Genomic DNA, 24,122 nt, shown 5'->3' on the forward strand with positions numbered 1-24,122 from the left:
ATCTCTGTTGGGCCGTCAATCCACTGTGAATGCCCTCAAGGAATGCATTTGATTGCTGCATCTGGGCTGCCAGCCCCTGGATGGCATTCACAATGGTTGTTTGCCCTACAGAGATGGATCTCAGGAGGTCAATAGCCTACTCACTGAGGGCAGCAGGGCTGACTGGGACAGAGCCTGAGGTGCCTGGGGCGAAGGAGATGCCCACCCTCCGGGGTGAGCGGGCACGGGAAACATGTTGAGGGGCTGCTGGGAGGGCGGTGCTAGTACGGGGGGTGGCGGATGTACCTGTTGTTGGGGTGGTCACAGAGGTGTCTGCCACAGCCAGGGAGCTTCCATCAGAGGAGGAGTAAATGTCTGTAGTGTTCCCTCCTGTCTCCTTCGTGGTGCTCCCCTTGCCCTCCGTCCCATTGGTGGCCTCACCGTCGGTAGATTCGGCCTCCAGGCCCATGTGGAATTCAGCTCTCTCCGTCGCCGGTGCCTCTGCTCCTCCGCCAGATGATGCTAATGCATGGGGTACATTGCCCAACGCCATTGCCTGCATACCTGAAACCAACAGGACCCTGCCCAGTAGTAGATGCCCACTAACACTACTGGGGTTGGAGTTCTTCAGAGCCTGCCCAACAAGGGACCTACCCCGCCAGTTTGCCCTGGCCTAGGGGCACCCACAGCCCACATCCCCCACCCAGGTACAACCATAACACGCACAAAGTCATGATTCAGAAACTGTACTCACCCCCTTGTGACTGCTGTGATGCCTTCAAGCGCCCATCCAACTCCGGATAGGTCACTGCCAGGATGTCGAACATCAGGGGGTCAGGATACGACCGGCACCCCTTCCTCATTGGGAGGCCAGCCCCAGCTGGGCCTCGACCGTCTTCCTTGCCCAGCGGCTCAGGTCCTCCCACCGGGAGGAGCAGTGGGTGCTCCGCCTGTCAAAGACCCCCAGGGTCTGCACCTCCTTGGCGATGGTACGCCAAATACCCTTTTTCTGATGGGTGCTGACCTGCAGGAAAGTTTGCATAGAAAAAAGGGATTAGTCATACCGTCCAGACTGTTACACTCATGGCCCACAATATCCCTCCCATCCCCTTACGCACAGACATTGACCACCAGACATGGAGTACTCTGCCCAGAACCCTTCAGCACCTCCCTAAACGGGGCTTACACACACAGCAACCCATACATTCATGGCCCACGCATCATGCTCAGTGTACTCACCTGTTTGTCTGGAGGACCATAGAGTAAAGTATACTCGGGTAGGACCCCATCCACCAGTCTCTCCAACTCCTCCGAAGTGAAGGCGGGGGCCCTTTCCCCAGACACTCGACACTCAATCCATTGTCGCTTCCAGACACAGGTCACAGCAGCACTTGCAGTGTAGGTTCTCTCCTGTTGAAGGTCCGGTAGCAAGTAAGTGAACAGATAGAAAATGGTGTTCAAGTCCACGGCGGTGAGTACCATCACCGCCGATGTACATCACCATTGGCTCCTGGAACCCATAGGGCCCAATGATAACCAATGCGAAGTTGTGCAGCGGTCGTCGACCCCCGACCGTAACGGTGCACAACGCCAGTGGAATTACCTCATTTCCACGTGTCTCATCACGAGTCACGCAGCCACCATTTCAGGGGGGCACAGGTCATGGCACCTAACTGCGTCACAGCAGACATTAGCACATCAACTGACTCTCAAAAGTGAGCATTTTCCTGCACTGAAATCCTTCTGTGCCATACAATCCACGTCTGGTTAGGTTACTTGATAGCTCCCTTGTGCATTTCACTCACACAACCCCAAACACAGGACGCTCAGTCACACCTGCACACCTGCATACTGAAAGGGTCTTCCTGGGCTAGGAGGGTGGAGGGCCTGACACTTACATTTGAAAGGACAGTGGCCTGCCCTCACACAATGGACTGCCAAACTCCCTACTGGGACCCTGGCAGACTGGATGGAACTGAAAGGGGACCTGGTGCACTTCTAAGCCACTCTTTGAAGTCTCCTCCACTTCAAAGGCGTATTTGGGTCTTTAAACAGGGCCTCTGACCCTACCAACTCAGACACGTCTGGACAAGATACCACTGGAGAAGAAACCTTGAACCAGAGCCTGCAACCTGCCAAGAGGAACTGCCTGGCTGCCCAAAGAACACACCTGACTGCTTTTCTGCAATTGACTGTTGCCCTGCTGCTGCTCTGCTGCCTTGCTGCCCTCTGGTTCCACTGAGAAGTGCTCTCCAAGGGCTTGGATAGAGCTTGCCTCCTGTTCCTTGAAGTCTCAAGACCAAAAAGACTTCATCCTGCAAAGAACTCCTTGTGCAGTGAAAATTCCACGCACAGCCTGCAAGAAACTACACACAGCTTGCATCGAGGTTAGAAAATCAGTGCACGCCGAAGCGGAACGACGTAGCCCGGCTCCTCAAGAGGAGATCAATGCAGCACCAGCGTTGCGACAGGAACTTCAATGCACGGCCCACTGGATCGACGCAAACCCGAACCGGAACGACGCAGCCCGGCTTCCTGTGTGAAGAATTGACGCAGTGTCTGCCGTGCGAAAGAAAGTTCCACTCATCGCCCACCGGATCGATGCAGCCCCTGTGACTTCATCCTGCACGCCCAGGATTTCTTTGCATCGTCCCCAGGGCATCCAAAAACCACGCAACCTGAAGAGGATCCCAGTCTAAGTGTTGGAAATCAACGCAAAGCCTGCCCTGCATGAAAACTCAACAAACAGCTGAAGGGGTTCTACAAGGGGTTGGGAGTACCCACCCTGGGTGTCTCCAAGAAGGAAGAGTACCAAAAGACGCTGAGGGCCTGGGCAGAAGCCCATTCAAAGGAGGGTGTTGAGGAGGAGGAGGAGGAGGAAGAGGATGGCCCTTCAGAGGATTTCTTGCCAGTAGTGGGGGATGTTACCCCTGGAATTGTGTCCCCTAGTAAACCAGGGATCAGTGTCTCTAGCCATAGTCTGACCACAGAGGAAAGGAGGGAGGAGAGAGAATTTCAACCTCAAATGGCAAAGTTAGACATGGAAGCAGAGGAAAGGAAAGCGGAGAGAGAGGCTGAGAGAGCCTTGGCTGAAAATAAACTTTTGTTGGCTCATGAACTGAGTCTCAAGGAGCTGAATATTAAGGTGAGGCAGTCTGAGTCCAGTAGTGATGGTGGCAGTATACATGCAGGACCTACTGGTCAAAGAAAGGTTTGTACACTCAAAAATGTAGTGTCAAGTTATGTGGTGGGAGATGACATTGACAAGTGGTTGGCTGCTTATGAAGTTGCACGAAGGGCTCATGGGGTCTCTGAGGAGCAATGGAGGGCGGCCTTGTGGTGGTATGTACCAGAAGTGGGGAGGGACATACTTCTTGCATTGGATCCTAAGGATCAAAACAGATACGCACCCATGAAAACTGCTTTGCTTGCCAAGTTTGGGCTGACACCTGAGAAGTAATGTCAGAGGTTCAGGGACACCACCAAACTCTCCACAAAGAACTGGGTAGACTTGTTTGATTTCTCCAGTAAGGCACTGAATGGATGGGTGTGGGGCAGTAAAATAAACAATTACTCAGGGTTATATCATTTAATTCTGAGAGAGCATATGCTCAGTATTTGTTCTACAGAGTTGCACCAGTTGACAGTAAGATGACTGATCCTAGAAAGTTTGCTGAGGAAGCGGACCTCTGGTTTAGCACCAGAGTGTCCAAAAAGGTACCTGGGAGTGACCCCAAGAAGGGTGGTTCCGGTTCCCCCCAAGAGAGTGAGGGGGAGGTTAAAGTTGACCTAGACAAGTCCAGAGTAATGGGGGAGGAAAGGGTTCCCATGCCTCATCTGAGAAACAGGGTGGTGGTTCTGGTGGGCGGTGGCCCAAAGCATCCCATTCCCAACCCCGCTGCTTTGAGTGCTCCCAGATATTGCACAGGAAGGGGGACTCTGTCTGTCCAAAGAACTCACCGACTGGTGGGACCGCTACAGGGGTGGCCAATGTGGCCTTAGAGGAAAGTAGTCCCCAGGGGCAGATTGTGGACCATGCCTTCATCTCCTTCAGTTGAGAGATAGACTCGGAGGGTAAGCTGGTGATCCATGAGGGTGGAAGTCATCACTTCCACAGCCTGCATCATGGTGAGAAAATCACCGCACACCGAACTGGAATGACGCAGCCCTGCTCCCCAAGAGGAGATCAACACAGTGCCAGCGTTGTGACCGGAACTTCAACGCACAGGCCACTGAATCGACGCAAAGCCGAACCGGAACGACGTAGCCCAACTTCCTGCGAGAAGAATTGACGCAGCGCCTGCCATGCAACAGAAATTTCCACGCATCGCCCACCGGATCGATGCAGCCCCTGTGACTTCGTCCAGCACGCCCAGGATTTCTCTGCATCGTCCCCAGGGCATCCAAAAACAGAGCAGCCTAAAGAGGAACCCAGTCTATGTGCTGGAATCCGATGCAAAGCCTGCCCTGTGTGAAAACTCAATGACGCATCGTCTGTGTGCGCTGGAAAAATCGACATACACCTCCCCGTTTTCCACGCATCTCCTCTTCTGTGGTCCTTGTGGAGAATTTTAAGGCAAACCAGGTACTTTTATGCTTGCAAGAGACATTTGTTGCTTTTTAAAGACTAAAGACTTCTATTCCTACAGTGATAATTCAAAGTGTACTTATCAAATCTTAATCATTTTGAGATGTATTTAACAAGATAAATATTATATATTTTTCTAAACACTGTGTGGTTTAATTTTGTGGTGTTATACTTTGTTATTGCATGATTATTGCACAAATACTTTATACATTGCCTTCTAAGTTAAGCCTGACTGCTCAGTGCCAAGCTACCAGAGGGTGGGCACAGGATAATTCAGATTGTGTGTGACTTACCCTGCCTAGAGTGAGGGTCCTTGCTTGGACAGGGGGTAACCTGACTGCCAACCAAAGACCCCCATTTCTAACCTTTTACATGAAAAAGCTCAAAGAAGCTGAAAGGGCCACTTACAGTTATCTGGTCACACTAGACGGGGGGAAAATCACTAGTTCAGCCCGACCGAGATGGAGTTTAGGTGAGATACAGGGACTAGGTTAGTCCTGCTGAAGAGCTACCTTCTCAAGTCCATTTACTTTGGAGGAAGCAGCACAGAGGAGTGTGAGAAATTGGGTTGTTGGTTGATTGGGGTGTGGGCCCGGGACAAACAACAGCCACACTCCCTTGCAGGGTGTACCACAAAAGGCACTAATTTAACTATGATTAACCCTGGGTAGGTTGGCACAAAATTAAGTCAGGCTAAACCCAGAAGCAATGTGTTAAGTATTTATGCAGCACACAAACAGCAACACAGTGAAAACACAACACAATAAAAATCCCACACCAATTCATAAAAAAATAGAGAAAAGTTTTAATACATTTTTTGACACCGAAACTTTGAAAATCCAATTAGCAGTAGCAGGGTTCTGAATCTTTAAAGTTTAAGGTTCAAAATAACAAGTCCTTAATTTTGAAAAGTGGGTACATGGGCATCTTTAGTACTACAACCAAGAGTCAAGGAATGGAAGGAGAACCCTTGGGGGTTCAAGACTCACTCAGACTGGGTCCAGGTGCAGGATTAATATGGTGGGAGCTTGTTATTTTCTTGTGGCTCAGAACAGAAGACCAGCTAAACTAGCCCTTGGAATCACATCGGAAGTCCTGTTGCAGGTGGCAATGCAGGGAACTCCAGCAGGGCTGACCTCTGAAAGTTACAAACAGGCTCCAGGCAGCAAAGCAGTCCTTCCAATTACAACAGCAGTCTGGCAGGGTGCACAGCAGGTCACTGCAGCAAACAGTCATTTGAGAGTCTTTCTGCAGGTCTAGTATTGAAGTGAAGACTGGGTCACACAGCCCTATTTTATACTGTGGTGCCCTGCTCCTGGAAGTTGGAAGACGTTTCAGGAGTTCCCTGCATCCCACTGCCCTGGCTCCAAGCTGGCTGCACTGACAATACAGGGTAATTAAGACTATTGTGTGGTGGCAGAGCCCAGCCTATTCTGTTGCAAGTGAGACTGTCCTTAGCTCCACCCCCCCATCAAGTCTGTTTATGGCCCATTCAGGCTCTGCTAATCCCACTGCTGTGTGACTTCCTGGGATGAAATCACAAAGTATCAACTGTCAGTTACAGCTAGGCATGTGACCTAAGGCAGGCTGCAGGCACAGAGGGCTAAGGGCAGGAAAATGCCAACTTAAAAAAAAAAGGCATTTTCAAACTTGTAATGATAAATCCGATTTTACCATTAAAGATGGTTTATCATTACACGTTCACAGATACCAAACATGATGTATCTACCACTTTGGGCTTAGGAATTACAATGTATTCATTTTAATAAGGATTCCACACTGTTACACTATGTTATGGGTAGACCTCTCAGTAGTGAGAAAATGAATTTAGGAGTATTTCACTACTAGGACCCGTAAATCTAAAAAGTACATGTCCTACCTTTTAATTACACGGCACCCTGCCCTCTTGGTGACCTAGGGCTTACCTAACGGAGGACATATCTGTAATAAAAGGGGAGTTTAAAGCTTGGCAAGGGGTTTTATATGTCACGTCAACATGGCAATAGGACACTGCCTTCAGGCTGCAATAGCAGGCCTGGGACATGTTTTAAGGTGTTACTTAAGTGGATGGCAGAATAAGTGCTGTAGGCCCACTGGTATAATTTAATTTACAGGCCCTGGGTATATGGCACACCGTTCTACAAGGGATTTGCATGTAAATGAAATATGCCAATCAGGTAAATACCAATCAAACCATGTTTTAGTGGAGAGAGCGCAAGCACTTAAGCACTGGTTAGCGGTGGAAAGAATCCTAAGGCCAACAAGTAAAAATCCAGCAAAAAATTAAGAGGAGGAAGGCAAAATGTTTAGGGGTGACCCTGTAGAGAGGGCCATTTCCAACAAGGATACTTTTGATGCAAAGAGTATTTTGAACTTCAGGGACAGTCATTGCTCTAGCCTGAAGAGCCAGATGTCACTGAGCTTCACATTAGTTCATCACCACAAACGGTCCCTGACAGTATGAAGTGCAGTTCCCCCTGGAGCTTCACATGGGTATTGCCAATGGTTGACTTTCGGCACAAAGAGGTCATTTTGCAGTTGTGAGCAGCCCAGATGTCTGGACTTTCAAGTTTTCTTAAGTTCTCTGTGATGCAACTCTCAGCTCCAGGACCCAGGAGGCGTCTCTTGGGGGTCAGGAGACACTCCAGCAGAGACCAGCAGCAGGGTTGAGCCAGGTCAAATTGGACATCGAGGCAGTTGCAGGAAGCTCACACAGGCGGTCAGCCAATTGGCCTTTGGAATCACTTTGAGCAGTCTGGCATTAAGACAAGCAGCCATAATCTTCCTACTTCAGACAGTAAGCAGAACTTACAGCAGCATTGCAATCCTTCTGACGGTAGTGCATTCCTTCTTCTGACTATTTCACAGGTCCAGGAGAGTTCTGATGACAGGTTCTGAAGGTCGCAACTTAACACCAGGTACCAGCATTTGTGTGGGGGAAGTGTCTGACCTACCCCCAAACTGGTTCTGGTCTGTTTTTTGCCTTCAACTGTCTAGAGTGACAAAAGGCAGGGCAGGTCTGGTGTCAAATTTCTTTGTATGTGCTGCAGGCAGAGCCCTTTGAACTGTCATCAGGGCAGAGGACTGTTGCTTCCCAGCCATACCATTAGGAAATAATCTCCCCTCACACCTAGGTCTCCTTTGTCTCACTGTCTGGAAATAATGCACAAACCCCAACAGCAGAGCCATTCAGAGTTTAGCTTCTTCAGGTTTAACTGCCACTCAAGATGGTGGCCACAAATCCTTGTGAGGTCAACGCTCTAGTGTTTCTACCTTAGTCTTGTGCTGAAGCTTTCCTCCAGCTGTTTCTCTCCGGGAACCCTGCACTTCATCTGTCATGCTAAGGAGAATGAGCAGTGTTCCTGAGACAATTAGTTTAATAGAGAATTCTTCTAGTTTTGCGTAATTTATTATTTTTTTTGTTATGGTGAGTGCACCAGCTACTTTTTCCCTTTTGAAGAAGCTGATTTATTTCCTTTTTCCAACAACTGGCTATCGGCTTTCTAAGGAGAATTTGTTTTGGCTGAACAGAACTTCAAGCAACTGCAGTAAGGAATCCTTTTGTATGATTTCCAGACGTGTCAATATAAATATATGTACATATATATTCAAGAACTCTTTGCTTTGCAGACTTCTCAGTCTTAGAGACAAACCTCAGTGCTCAGACTAATTCCTAGAGACTGTGATTGAGAAAACTGAACCTTGAGAAGGAGTTTTCGTTTCCTGTAAAAGACATTAGTAGTTTGTATATTTGTGAACTTTTGAACTGTTCTCCAGAGAACCTTGGAAACCCCTGACTCCTGGAGAAAAGAAGATATTAAGTTAGCATTGATCTCTTAGAGAGAGGCTAGCCTCTCAAAAGATCCAGATTAGGAGAATAATAGAATTGGGTGAATGTGAATGGCTGAACAGTTGAATGCGCAGTAGGAATGTACTTATCTATGCTCTTATCACCCGACTGCAGGTCCTTCCTTTAAAGCAATCCCAATAAGAAAGAAAGGTGCAGGTTTTCAGAGATACACACTTAATATCCTATCTTCAAGTGGGAAACACAGGCGGGAACTAGCTCTGGAGGAGGTCTCTCTCTTTCTATTCCCATTTCCCTTTCCCCCAGCGAATGCAGGATTCAGACAATCAGTTGAAGTCTGAGCACGCATCTGTTGGAGGGAGTTGGGTAAAAGGTATCTGCTCCTGTAGAAGCTTGATTTAATGGGTAATCTTCTAACAACCCCCTTAGCGCCCCTCTACCACCACCATGTGTGTGCAGTATTTAATATACTGTACACCATGGCGCAAGGTAGAGGAAATAGCATCAACATTTTTAACACTATTGATGTACTGTGCAGGATTAGCACCAAAATGTTGAAGTTATTTTTAAGCTGCTTGAATTCCTTAATATATTTTATGAAAGACCATATTTACCTAAGGCAACCTTTATTTATCTTGCTTCTAAGTCAATGGTGGATGGAAGAAGAAATGTATATGCAGCGCAAAAGTTAAATATCAAGGCCCAGATTTAAGAAGCTCAAGTGCCACATTATCATCATTTGTTATGCAGCATTAGGCTTAAAAAATAAGAGTGCCATATTTACAAAGTGCTGCATTGCATGCATTGCACCACTTTGTAACCCTTTGCACCACAGTAGGCGTGCTCCATCTAAGAGATTCTGCTGTATCATTTTTTGTGGCTACCTTTAATGCCTGCTAAAAGCAGGAGTTAAAAAGGGGCACACCATTGGTCCCAATGTACTGTTCAGGGTTAGCGCTAAAACTTTGGAGCTAACCCTGAACAGTACATCAATGGCGTAAATTGTTTTGCCGCTATTGCCCCTTACCATGCGCCATGGTGTGCTGTATTTTAATTACGGCGCACACAGGGTGGTGGTCGGGGGCACTAGGGGTTCATCCAGGGGCAGCACCACTTTTCTTAAATCTGCCCCCATATGTTGTCCAGCAGTGTGTATTTATTCTGCCCATATATATGACAAATCTGTATGGCTTTGGGGAGAACCATTGGGTTCTGACCAACTGCAGTTTGAAAGCAGCGCAGTGACATACTACAAAGAAAAGCCACTTTGCCATGTAGAAAATCGATTTTTATACTGCATAAGAAAATTCCCCTAAATTGTGCCTCGTAAGTCAAAATATGTAATCACAGTAAGAGACTGGCCCTCTATGTAATGTGCAAAGCTGGCACACTGGGCACGGTGTCCAGGCAACCACACGTTGGTTCACAGTGGTAATAACTAGGCAACCTAATGCTCTAATTTTTATGGTAGTTTGGTTGATCAGTTAAGCAAATCTTGGAGAAGTACAAAGCATTTGTTGTACTCACAGTATCAATAAATCGAGGCACAAACTCAAAAGAATGACTCAAGACCAATTTATAAAAAAACGTCAGATTTTTATAAAATGTTTTAGGCCAAGATCATCCGAATTGGGTAAGTACTTTTTAAGTTATACATTTTTAAAGTTTTAATAAAGTTAGTCTTTTTGTGCGTAATTATGCACCATAGGAATCAATGGGGGAATAATTCAAAAATTCAAAGTAAATCAGGCAATGATTTTACCAATATATCCTTTTGCAGGTAGGTGGAGGTCATCATAGGGTACACTGGACCAGCTGGAGAAATGTGAGTGATTCCTGGTTCCCGCGGGAGCACTGCAGAAAGTCGATGAGGCTGTTGCCAGGCCACTGCGGGGGACCACTTGGAAAAGCACTGCACAGGTGACTTAAAGGTAAGTACAGTGGGCCCCCTTGGAAAGTCAAGATTGTAAGGGGTGTGGGACCCTAAGGGCACAGCTCGATCTTTGGTGCAGGGCACAGGGCGGCCGAATGTAGAGCGAATCGGTGAGCCAGAAGCTGTGTGCAAAGGGGCCCTTGGAAGTAGGTTATTTTGAGGATTGCCTGCAGGTCAGCAGGGGCCTTCTGGTGAGAGGTCCAGGTGGTTCCTGAAGTCGCTCAACTTGGACTTCCTCCTGCTTCTTTTTTAGTCCAGAATTGACTGTCCTTCAGCGTGTCCTTTGTGAGGTTACCAGTACGAAGTGTTATTGCACAGTCTGGCCACTAGAGGATGCAGTGCCACCAAACGTGGCACACTGGTAGGGTCTGTCCTCATGGTCCAATGGGTGAAATTTGGTCAGGCTGTGATGTCTAGTTTCTTGGTCAGCAGCCAGTAAGTGAAGTGGCCTTCGCTGGGTCTTTGGTTCCTTGGAGTTAATGAGTGATGCCTTCACTCTGGAGGGAGATCGCTAGTGATTTTTGAAGAGTGTAGGATCTCTGGGGTTTGTAGAGTCTGCCCAATGTCAAGCAGCCCTTCAGCAGCGATTGTTGAGTCCTGGGTGCAGCAGATAGGTTTTGGCACCATTTCTTGGTGCAGCAGGACTTCAGTTCTCAACCCTTAGGTCTTCTTTATTGCTGGTCTTTTGTCCATGAAATCTGATTTCTTGGTCAAGGGATGCCCACTAAATACTGCATTGATTGGGAGTTTTAGGGGGGGAACCTAGTAGTCATCAATGGGTCATCTACCTTAGGGTGGCTACTGCCACAAAGTGACCACTTCCTGTGGGAAGAGGTCACATCCCAACACCTGATTGGCTATTTTCCTTCCATGCAAGATGGTGAAAAGTGAAATGGAAGGGTCACCTCGCATGCAACACTAGAGGTGGTGCAAGCCAGGACTGACCACTCCCTCTGTCCTTTGTCTAGTTTCCCGCTGTTGCTCACACCAAGAGTGGGGTTTTGCATGGGGGCAGACATCTGCTGCTAGCAGCAGGCCTGGGGGTTGAGTTTCAAGGCCTTCTGAAGCTTGCTAGCAGGACAGTGCACATTCTTGATGGAGGGGGTCCCATCACCTCTACCCAGGAAGGGCTTTGTTCCAAATCCAAGAGAGCAGGATCTTTCACCCCAGGTGTTCAGGCTCTTGTCTGGTGGTGGCAGACTGGTTGTGAACAGCAGCAACCATGCCAGGGTAGTTAGCTTTTGCGAGGGTCACTTCTAAGGTAACCCCTGGGTACATTTTGCAATAAATCCAATGCTGTTACCAGCTTGGATTTATAATTCTGAGTTGTTTTATACCATACAACCTAGGATTCAGAGTGGCCATCATGTAACTGTGAAACTAGTATTGACCAGTGTCTAACACATGCACTTAAAATGGCTGCTCTGTTCACTCACTATGTCCCATGTTTGGCAAGGACACAGTGGGGGCATATTGCTCATGCAGCTTTACCCTCACATAAAGTGTAGTGTGCTCTTCCTTAGGGCTTGAAGGCCTGCCAGAGGGGTGTCTTACCTATATTGCATGCATTGGGTAGTGGACAGGGCACACAGGCAGTGTGCCATGTTGAGTTTGTCTTTTGGGATTGCATCAGGACATTCAGCCTGCAGTGGCAGTGCTGGGTGCATCTGAATACATGGCCGAGAGGGTGGCACAACCAGTGATGCTGCCCTCAGGGACCTACTCTTAGTATTCCAAGCCCTGGGTACCAAAGTACCACTTACTAGGTATTTATAGTGGCAGGTAAAGGTGTCTCCAATTGTGCCAATGCATCACAACAGTTTTGGGGAACAAGATCTGGCCCAGGGAACCTAGTTAGCAAGGGCCTTGGGCACTAACAACTTTGAGGCTACATCATTTACCAGGCAAAACGTGGGGCACCTAACCATGTCAAAAGAGGCCTTTTCTCACAATCAGGGTGAAAACTTTCCACAAAGCTGTTTTTACTGTGTAGATTAAACTGTATTTTCCATTGTCAGGCTTAGATATGAATAAAATCACCTTTCATTATCTATTCCTGGAAACTCTAGGGCAGTGGTTCCCAACCTTTTGACTTCTAAGGACCCCCACATAATCATGACTGGAACCCGGGGACCCCCAATGAATCATTATTGGAATCCGGGGACCTACACAAGTCCTTCCTGGAAGCCAGGGATCCCAGCCTAAGCACTGTTGATGATTTGAACTGCAAAACAATACACAAAAAATACAGGAAAAAAACATTCAGCCTAAAAAAACACAAATGATGACACATATTAAATTTGCAAACATGTATAAATAAAAAAAATCTAATTTTAATAGAAAGGTTGGAGCTGTCTAAATTCAATTGAGGCCACTCATCGTCCATTTTATATTCTGTTGGATGCACCTACACTGCCCCCATGAATCAATCTGGGGATATTAATTTTCAGTTTTAGCCTCCAATTTCAAATTCCTTCACATTTACAGTACGTTGTAAAATGTTCAATTCAACATTTATCTTCTTTATTTATATAGACGTTATTAATCTTTTAGTAGTATGTAATTTTCTAAGTAGTTGCTGACCCACTGAGGAGACTTCGTGGACCCCCAGGGTCCCCCACTGTTCTAGAGAGATGGTTAAAAGTTATTGTTTGCTAAGGTTAAAAAATGTATTTCAATGTTTGAAGTAGATTTTTGATGAAGTTATTGGAAAAGTTAATTTAAAAATGTGCTGCTTAGAAGAAAAGTGTATTAGAACTGATTTGACTGCTCCAAAGGCGCATTAGCATCCTTGAGAGTTGGCTTGTTAATCTTCTTCCTGAGCGACAATGGCTCGCCCTATGACAGTAAGAAGGTAGTGGTGTTGTCTGCAAATGGCCACTTAGTAAAGATTAGCTATTTGGAAGGAGGACAGGACCAGCTGATGGAATAGAAGACAGCTTTGAGGTTTCTTTATTTGCCTTTTCTAAGTACCAAATGGGACTGTCAGGAACGGTTCCCATTCATTCCAGGAGCCACCACAGACTGTCAGGAAGGAAAACCAGTTCTGTCCCAAGAGGGGAGGGAACCTTAACTCCTTAGGGGAGTTCACTGGGAAGGACCAAAAGTCCTCTAGTTGGAGGCTGGCTGGAAATTTAAACAAAAGAAAGTGCATCACAAATAATTCCTCAGTTCATATTGCATCATGAAATTATATGATTTACTGTGAGCCATCTTGTTTTGATAAAATCATTGTGTATCTGAATAACAGCTCCTCCTAACAATCCAAATCTTAAATATTTTTATATATGCTAGCATTGTGCCAATTTGTACATATGGAGCAGTGTTTTTGCCCTTCTAACAACACATCCGCTTAAAAAACATGACACTAATGTGGCGTTGCAATGGTGCTAGGCCACCATAAATCTGGGCCCTAGTACCTAGAGGCCTGCCTTAAGGTTTTGAGGGAAGAAGGTGTGAGCAGGAAGAACATTTAGAGCACTTAGGAAAATGTAGCACTTCATCATGTTTACCACCTCTTAAGCACCTTATAGCACACACACACACGGAGGGAACCAAGAACGTACCCGTGCACTTTGGTGCAAAGGTGAGCATAGGGTGCTAGGCAGGTTTCAAGAGTGCCAGTGTAGGGAGAGAGAAACAACACCATATCTTAGAAGATCTGGCGGTGTTCTTCTCTCTCCGGTTGCTGCAGCACATCAACTTTAATTGCTGTGCTGCCTTGCCTGAATTGCTAGCAAATTTTCCCACATCTGTGTTGTGCTTCAAAAGCTCAAAAATGCGTATCTGCAGTTCACCTTATCATATTTTTAGTATTTTAGTCTGTGTTTGTTTTATACATTGTTCTGTATTTCCTTAAATTGATTTGTGAATTTTATTCAGCTGTTTTATTGATTGTAACATTTTAGCTATTGCCTAATTTTTGGGAGGAATTGCCTTATACTTGTGCCACAGCAGCCAGGGGCTGACTAGTGCTTCTCTTACAACTGTGCTGAGGCCTGACCAGGGTGTGTTGTTAAGTTACAAAGGAATGCCCTTTTCAAATTAGTTACCCACTTTCTGATAAGCAAGATTAGAATTCACCTGTTGGAGAGAGGGAGTGAGGTTGTAATCTCCGTAGTCCTCACCTACAACTGCCTGATAATTAGGGAGAAAGAAGCATTCAGATGATAAGAATGGGGGCAGAACCACACTTCTGTGGCTGCTACTAACAGTAACTCTCATTAAAGTGTTCTGCAGAGAAGACGTAGGCTAGGGTCAGCGAAGAGCTCAGATAAAATTGTGCCTTGTGTTTAAATGAAGCTGCCATGTTGTATTCTATCCAGAATGCTTTACAGGCTTGGAACATGCAGCAGACTGGCTGCTTGAGGGCATGTAGTGCCATGCATTCATGTGGATCCAACTGTGGGGACAATGCTGAACCTCCAATCCCAGCTGGGGCCGCACAGTGTAACAAATACCAACTGCCTAGTCCCACTGACAGCCTCCAGGGGGGGAAGAGGGATGGGATGAAACAAGGAAAAGATGAATCCACATCTCTGCAGGAACTGCTCAACTGCCTCGTGCACGGCCTCGGAGGTTGAAACTCTCTGGGCCTTAATAGCCCTTGTTGCACCTGGCCCTTTTACAGGGTCATTCCCCAGACTTTTTGCCTTTTGCCTCCTTATTTTTCTGACCTTTGTTGGCGGACGTTATGACTCTGAGCACTTTTTCACTGCTAACCAGTGCTCCTGGGGTGGGAAAGGGTGGCAGGGGGTGTCCCTGGGGGCATGGGAGGGCACCTCTGGGCTCCTTCCGAGCCCACAGGTCCCTTAACTCCTGCCCCGACCAGGCGTTAAGAAATGACGCAAAAGCGGCTGGACGTCATTTTTTTTGACCCGCCCACTCCCGGGCGTCATTTTTGCCCGGGAGTATAAATACGGCATACATGCCTCGGAGTCATTTTTTAGAAGGGAACGCCTACCTTGCATGTCATTAACGCAAGGAAGGTGTCCACGCTAAAAAATGACGCAAACTCCAAGATCTTTGGCGCTAGACGGGTCTAACGCCAAAGTATAAATATGGAGTTAGTTTTGCGTCGGATTTGCGTAAAAAAAAAAAACGACGCAAATCCGGCGCAAACAGAGTATAAATATGCCCCTTAATATTTGAGAGTCTTTCCTGGTGGATAGATCAATCACGGTCAGCTGCGGAGAGTTCAGGGCTCTTCCATTTCAACTTCCTTGTGGGATTCCACAAGGATCATCACTCAGCCCTTGTTTAATATATATGTGGCTCCTCTTGCCAGACTGATCCGTTCATTTGGATTTCAAGTGGTTTCTTATGCCAATGAAACCCAGTTGATTATACTGGTTAACCAGAACATACAGGTATGAATGAAATCAATAATTGGATGAGTAACAATTGGCTGAAATTGAACAGAGAAAAGACGGAAATTCTCCTTTTTGGCCTGGATACCAACATATGGGGTGTTCGTTGGTGGCCTAAGTCCTGCAATGAATGCCCTGCCCCAAGTTCCTCAGTAAGAAACCTTGGTGTTTTGTTTGATAGGACTCTCTCCTTCGCACATCAAATTAACAGTACTGTTAAAAGTTGTTACTGGTGCCTGAAAATGTTAAAGAAAATGTTTCCCTTTCTTCAAAAAGAACTTAAAATTCGGGTGACCTTAGCATTAGTGATTTTTAGACTTGACTATTGTAATGTGTTGATGCTTAACATCAAGAAGGTCTCTCTTAAGCGATTACAATTGATTCAGAATGCGGCGTCTTGCTTAGTTCTGGAACTACTGAGTTCCTCATCAGCTAGCAGTAGTTTAAGAAAGTTGCACTGGTTACCGGTGGAAAAACAGGTTACATTTAAAGCACTCTGTCTTACTTATAAGGCTTTTCATCAGGAAGCATGTAATTATTTAAGCTCAACTTTACGGCCTTACCAGCCACGACGTCAGCTTAGATCGTCTGCACTGGAAATTATATGTTTTCCTCGTTGCTGTACGGCCAGATGGGGGGATAAAGCCTTTTTAGTTACAGTGGCAAGACTCTGGAATTCTCTTCCACTTTCCATCAAGATGGAGGAGACGTACTTCCATTTTCGAAAGCGGCTTAAAACTTGGTTATTCTCAGACTAGACTAGGCACTTTTCATTCTTGCAGCCCTTTCTCTCTTTTTGCTGTCCCTCTACTTTTTTGATATCCTAGCATTTCTCTTTCCCCTTTCTTTTTAGGTTTCCCTTCCGATGTTACGTTAGTTTTTAGCGCTTTGATGATACGGCCGGAATGTGCTTTACAAATAGCTCACAATACAATACAATAAAGAGCGTGCAGCTACCACACATGACAGATTAGATGAATTGGCAAGAAAGAATGAGGTTGCTCTTTCAAAGTGTGTCTCATTGCAAAGGAGTTCCAGAGCACAATTAGATGATAGATTTATTGAGACAATTCATTCTTCAGGAATGTGATTACACCTTGCTGAATTGGTAGAATGTACCCATAAATGGAGCGATTTTGAGAAATAAGAAAGTAGATTGGCAAAGAAACAGGAAAAGAAAAAGAGACAATTGGATGCTGCTGAAGCAAATGGTAAGCCATCGCCAGGTCACCCCATTAAGAAGAATCATTGACATTTCTAATTACAGAGATACAAGGTGGAAGGTATTTTCATGTACTAAGGCGTAGAGGTGATCTTGCAACATTTACAAACAATTTTTTTTAAGCTGAGGGAGAATCCTACAAAGTGATATACACAAGTTGACAGATTCATGAAAATTTCGAAAGTGCTGCGGACTGATTTAAGTACCTTTTTTGATATTTAAGTACCAAGTAATTTGTGGGTTGAGTGCAAGATAGCTTAAAGTTCTGAAACTCCAAGAGATGCATGTACTCATTCACCATCACCTACGGTAATGACCAAGTATGATGAGGGTAATACTTTCCTGAAGGGCAAAGTTCCAGCCAAATACATTGATTAAAAATAAAAAGAACCACACAAGAGGCAAAAGAAACAGTGTATATGCCTCTTCTGAGTGATTGCTACAAGTCTTTAAACAACACAGCGGACAAGAAAATCCTGAGGAAAGTGTCATAGGATTATTCATGTCCCAATATATTTTTGGGTTGAGACCACAGATTTGTACGCCAAAAAGGCAGAATGTGATTTGCTGGCAAACAAAACCTTTAGATGAGGTCCTGAGGTGTGCAAAATACTATAGTGATGAAGCAGAAAATGTATGGTTGCACAAACACTGTTGGCTCAAAAAGGTTTTCTAAATCAGCCATTTTCAGGGAACCCTATGGAAACGCAAGGTGTTGGTTTACAAGCTGGAGTCCAAGGAGCTCAAGGAGGAGTTGGTGCTTCACAGGGTAGGGGTAGAGGTGTTGCGATTGATTCAAACTCTGGTACAAATGTTGCAATGTTGACGAACTCGATTCCTTGTTATTTTTGTAACAAGATTGGGCAATGGAAGAGGGAGTGAAGACTGAATCCAAATAGATTGAGTGGATATTGTCAAATGCAAGGAGGAAATCAAATTCAAATGCGAAATGTACCTGTTCAGCAAATGCATGTGCCATTGCAGTCTCACGCTCCAGTGATGCAGGGTCCACAAGCTCTGATAGTCCCACAGAATATGGGAACCCCTAGGTTTAATGTGAATCAGATGCCAAGAGCAAAACCAACTTAATTTCAGAATCAGAACACATTTAATCAGTTTCCTGTACTGGACAGTGAAAGTTTTGGTTCTGACAATTTCGAATGAGGGTGTCTGAGGGGGTAGGAAGATTGTATACTTGGTGCAGTCTTAGATGTAGAGGAGAAGAAAATGGCCATGAATTGTCATTGCTGATTGACACTGGTGCGGCCCGGACCACTGTTAGAACAGGGGAAGTCCCAGACATACCCCTCGCAGGAAAGAAGATCCAAGTTGTAGGAGTTACAAATAAACAGATAAACTCGGTTTCAGAGAGAGTTCCAGTAAAAATAGGTTCAGTTGAGGCGAACCATACAATTTGTTGTTTGTGATTCGAGTCCTGTAAATCAGTTAGGCAGAGACCTGTTGGGCAAGTTAAATGGCACAATTTACTGTACATCGGATGGTGTTGAGTTTCAAACGCATGATGAAGATGTTTAAAATTGTCTGACAATGAACAGCTGTAGGATTACATCCAGTGAGAACAGTAAAGGTTTAACCTCCTGATTTAAAAAAGACTGTGATCCAAGAAGTTTGAGATTTTATGTGAAAAGTTATCAGACTAATCAAAGGTGAAGGCTCAGTCCCGATGCTGTGTATCTGAGAAGACCACCATATAATTTGAATCAACAGACAGTGGCAGGAATAACAACAGCAATTGAGGGCATACTGAGGAAAGGGATTTTAAAAGAGATTGTTGGAAGCCCTTGTAACTCTCTCATCATGGGCTTATAGAAGTCAAATGGTAAATATTAGATTGTGCGAGATCTTTGAAGGATTAACAACATTGTTGTTCCATATTGTCCCTGGTACCAAATCCAACAACAATACTTTTTCAGATTCCGTGCACTGCAGAATGGTTTACTATTGTGGATCTCTGTCAAGGATTCTTTTCAATTGTATGAGGACAGCCAGTCCTTGTCTCATTCGTGGTCAGGCATAGAATTTTGGTGTGGTACCGCATTACACAAGGGTATACAGAGAGTCCATCAATGTTTAATAAGATCTTGAAAAATAATCTTGAGTCTCTGCAGATGACCTGCACATCAGTTCTCATTCAATACATTGATGACCTGCTTATGGCGTCAGATGCACAGGATGTTTGCAGACAAGATACAATTGCTTTGCTAAATCATTCAATTTGGAATGGACATAAAGTGGCTCCGAGCAAAATGACACATTGCAAAAAAAAGTTAAACACATGGGACATATCAGTGAGAAGTGAGTGAAAAAAGTATCACAAGAAAGGGTGAACACTATCCTTAAGATTAATCCACCAACAACACAGAGAGAAGTCAGGTTATTTCTGGGAATAGTTGGCTACTGTAGGCAGTGGAGACACAATTTTTCCCTAGTGGGCAAGCCTTTACTAAGGCTGACACACAAAGATGTGATTGATCTGCTTCCATGGGACTGTGATTGATTGAACTCTTTCCTGCAGCTGAGAGAAAGTCTACGTCACGCCCTGGCACTAGGAATGACTGATTACAGTATAATATTCACATTGTTTAGCAGTGAGAGGGAGGGCTGTGCTCTCTCAGTGCTTAGTCAGATGCATGGAGATTCATGAAGGCCTGTGGAATATTTTTCGACTACCTTTGACCCTATTGCCGCAGGATTGCCCTGCTGCCTTAAACTAGTTGTGGCAGTTGGTAGCAGTATAAAGAGCTGTGAAAATATAGTGATGCAACATCCTTTAACTGTTCTTGTGCCTCACTCTGTCAAAATACTGCACACTCAAACAAGACACAGTACATGACAAATTGGAGACTTATAAAGTATGAACAACAGATTATTGACACAAAAAACATTTAGTTGAGGCATTGTTGCGTGTTAAATCAGGCAACCCTTTTTCTATTACCTGAAAATGAAATTGATGATGAACTCAAATGTGATTTCTAGATGTCATGGACTAATGAAACCTTTGGAAGAGCCTAACTATGTAATTTATGTGTATGGCTCATGTCTGAAAAACAAATGAAGTAGCTTAAGAGCAGCCTATACTGTGCCTGTGATTCAAGAAGTTGTGGTAGCTTCATGGCTTCAAGGTGCTATCTCAGCACAAGTGGAGAGTTGCTATATTTACACATAGTCAATATAGCTTTAGTGTGGTCCATGACTTTGGCTAGGTATGGTCACAGAGATGGTTTATGACTTTATCCGACTTGCCTATTAGAAATGGGGAACATCTAAGAAGATTGCTCGATGCCTTGCAATTGCCTACAAAGAATAGCTGTGGTTAATTCTGCAGCTCACAGAAGTAGGGACAAATATGTCACAGTCAGAAACAGATTTGCTGATGAAGTTGCAGGATATTGTGCACCTGTGGCCTAACATTTAATGGAGCCTATACAAATGAATCTGAAGAGTACACTGCTTTTTCGATGTTGTCAGTGGCTGATACGTGGGAAGAACTAAAGCAGTTACAGGAAGAGGTTTCAGAAGCAGAACAGCAGAGTTGGATCAGGGGAGGGGATGTGGAAAAAATGCAGATGATTTTTGGATTTCAGCAGATGGAAAACCAGTGTTACTGTTTCTTATCAACCAACACTTTAATGGTCCTGTACGCCATATGAGAGATGCAATGGTGAGATTATTCAGACAAAATTGGTTTATCCCAAGTTTTAGGATGCTTGCAGAATAATTGTGCCATCAATGTGTGACATGCCAACAGATGAACGTAGGGAAGAGAACATTAGTAACAATGAGTCATGTAGGAAGATGAGGTGGCCCTTTTAACAAAATGCAAATAGACTTCATCAAAATGTCTTTCTGCAATGGGTTCAGGTATGTCCTGGTTATAGTGTGCATTTTCTCTTGATGGGTGGAAGCCTACCCAACATGGAGGAATGACAGTCTCATGTAGCTAAATTGCTGTTGAGCGATTTGATACCCAGGTTCAGGTTACTGGTGTCAGATCAAGGGACTCATTTTAACAATGAAGTCCTTTGAATGCTGTGTGCAGCTCTACAGGTGGAACAAAGGTTAAATTGTAGCATTCGACAAGTAGGCTCTAAAGTTTTTGAACAGCTGGAGGGAACCATAAAGTCCTGGTTGTCCAATGTGTGTGCCTCCACTTCACTGAAATGGTCAGAGGCTTTGCCTTTGGTGATGATGAGTCTCCGAAGTATCCCCGACAAGAGAACGGAATTATCACCACATGAAGTACCTATGGGGTGTGCAGTAAGATTGCCTGCTGTACTTTCAAATGCACTTGTGAACATCACAGATGACATGGTTCTAAATTACTTGCAAAAGATTAGCTGATTTGGTGTGTTCTATTTCTCACCAGGTTTAAGCTTCTACCTCAAATCTGCATCTGAAACAGTGCCATGACCTCACTCCCGGTGCCTGGGTGTTATTAAAGAAGCATGTGCAAAAGATCTTTGGAACCTAGATGGAAGGGGCCATTCCAAGTCATCTTAATAATGAACAGTGGTGGGATAATGAATAGGGGGCATACATTGCATACTGAGAATATAAAGACATAGGCCCTCATTATGACCTAGGCAGTAAATGGTGCCTACACCACGGGGACGGCCTCCAAAAGACTGTCGCAGTGGCTACCTACCGTCCGCCTTATTATGACCGTAGCCGGATTTCGTCCAGAAGGCTGGTGGAATTCCGGCTACGGTCATGGCGGCGGATGGCGCTGCTTCTGGTATGTCAGTGTGTGTTGATGTGTGTGTGTATGAATGCATGCATGCATGGGTGAATGTGGGTATGCATGTGGGTATGCGTGTGTATGTCTGTGCATGTAGGTGTGTGTATGTCGGTGGTTGGGAGGGGGAGTGTGGGGGAGGACTCTGGGGAGGGGGAGGAGAGTGGGGGAGACCCCATCCCTGGCACTGATAGTGCCTACCGCCATGGTTTTTGTGGTGGTAAGATTGCCACGAAAACCATGGCGGTAGGCGGGGTCATAATCCTGAGGGTCGGACTCTGACGGCCACAGCTCGGCGGCTGTTACCACCCTAGCGGATGGAGTGGTACATTGGCAGTTTAGTTTGAGCCAAACCGACAATGTCGTATTTTGGGGAAAGGTACCGCCAGCCTGTTGGCAGTACCTTTCTCCAAAATAACGCCGTCCGCCAGGGTCATAATGAGGGCCATAATGTTCTGCACACTAGACCCAAGGGCACATGTGACAGTACCATTGCAAGCAGCACCACTGCAAAAAGAAGGAAGGGGTAATGAATCTCAGACTATCTCACAAGTCCAAGTTTCTGTGGTATCACAGAGTGGAGTGAAAGTTCCTGAAGAAGAAGAAACAATATTGTAATGTGGGACATCAGTTAAGACATCACTGGAACAAGTAGTTGATCCAGGTGAAGGGGAAAGTACCGGATCAAGAAGGTTCACACATGATGCTGAATGGCCACTAAACTGTGGTCGGGAAAAATTGAGATCAAGTGTGCCAGTTGAATGCATACCACCAACTATCATGGAGGAACCAGAATCAAGTTCAACTGACACCAAGAAGGTCAAAATGAACAAGAGTACTTTGTCAAAGCTATTCTGCACCTGAATGGACGTACTTACATTTCAAGTATTAAATGTATCAGTGCTAGATTTGATTGACCTGAGATCAGAACTATTTGAGCCCCCATGATGTCACACTAAACACAGTATTGGTGAAAAGCAGTTGAAAAAGATTTTTGAAAGAAACAAATAAAATGAGAGACACTATCAGAAGAAAAATGTAAAAGACTAAGTTGCTGAGTAAAAAGAATTAAGAAGATTTCTCTAGGCCAAAGGCTGCAGTAGAAGTGTCGGTATAACACATTTAGAAGAAGATGGCGTAGGGTTAGGGATGACTATAGAAAGATTGCTGTAAATGAAGCAGGAAGAACTAACTGCAAAAGAAAATTGAAGAAGCTGGTTTCCATTAAAATTTGAAAGTATACCATTGTTTTAATTTGCTATTGCATTTCATAAATTGATCTGACTTCAGACAAAAATATGTCTCCTAATGAAAGCTAGATGCAGGATTATTATGGGTATTACATTTTTTGCAGTAGTATTAGTATTCATAACAATGTCAGTAGGGATTTATTTCACACCGGAGACAGAGAAACCTATTTCTACATTTCTCATTTCACATTTACACACACAATAAATGAGGCAAAGTTGAAAGTGTCATTTGTGAATTACATGAAAGATTACTCAACCAATGTTTATTCTAGATGTTAGATCTGACAGCCTTAGGGTTGTATTGGAAAATGGGTTATTGGTAAGGGCAGGTAAGCACCTACATTTAGCAATAGGCCACTAACCTCCACTTAGGTCCAGTTAGGTCTCAGGAAATTAAACTTAGCTCAACCCTTGGTAGCTTGGCAACGAGCGACAAGGCTTAACTTAGGAGACAAAGCGTAAAGCATTCAAATATCACAAAACAGTAAGGGGAACCGGAGATATGACTTTGTAAAGAATTAATACTTTCTAGCGCATAGAAACAAAAAGCGCCAATCTGGTCATCTGGTCGCACCTTGACCAGGGCAAAGTCAAAGTTTAAGGCCGACCGCGGTGGAGCCCGACGAACCTGCCAGTCCAATCTGACCTCCTGGAACTCTTCCTCGGATATGCGTCACGGGAGCCCTCGGTGGAGATTTTTACCTTCGGACTTAGTCGTTTTTTGCGAGGTGAAAATCCTTTGACTGAGGCAAACCTGAATCTTGATCCAACGTCCTTGGAGCCCTCTTCGGATACACTGCCGGGGAGGTCCCGGTCAACTTTCTACGTTCACTTTTTTGGAGATTTTCTTCACCGCGACGAACCTGCAAGTCAGGCTGGGTCGCGGTTGAGGCAAGCCCGCTAGAGTTGCCGCAGCAGGTCGGTCCCTCTATGGAGCTGCCTTTAAAATGACCCTGGGCACCTCAGCATCTATGCTGGGGTTCCTAAACTTACATGCCCTACCATATACTAGGGACTTATAGGTAGGTTGACATAGCCAATTATAATTTGCCTAATTTGCACACTGATTTTACACAGAGCAGAGGCCCTGGGACCCGTTAGCAGTACCCAGGCTACCATCAGAGTCAGGAAAACACCAGCAAAAAGTGAAAAATAGGGGCAAAAAGTTAGGGGGCCTCTGCAATCAGCCCTGTTTCCTCACATAAATGTTGTCAATG

General features: G+C 45.1%; 1 long non-coding RNA gene across 2 annotated transcripts in view; it reads left to right on the forward strand.

Annotated features, from left to right (window-relative positions):
• LOC138283649 (uncharacterized) overlaps positions 1-24,122 on the forward strand; it is a 69,613-nt gene that overhangs the window by 43,193 nt on the left and 2,298 nt on the right. The gene's annotated exons all lie outside the window — the stretch shown is intronic.

Source organism: Pleurodeles waltl, chromosome 1_1 (genome assembly GCF_031143425.1).
Source record: "Pleurodeles waltl isolate 20211129_DDA chromosome 1_1, aPleWal1.hap1.20221129, whole genome shotgun sequence".
NCBI classification, from domain to species: domain Eukaryota; kingdom Metazoa; phylum Chordata; class Amphibia; order Caudata; family Salamandridae; genus Pleurodeles; species Pleurodeles waltl.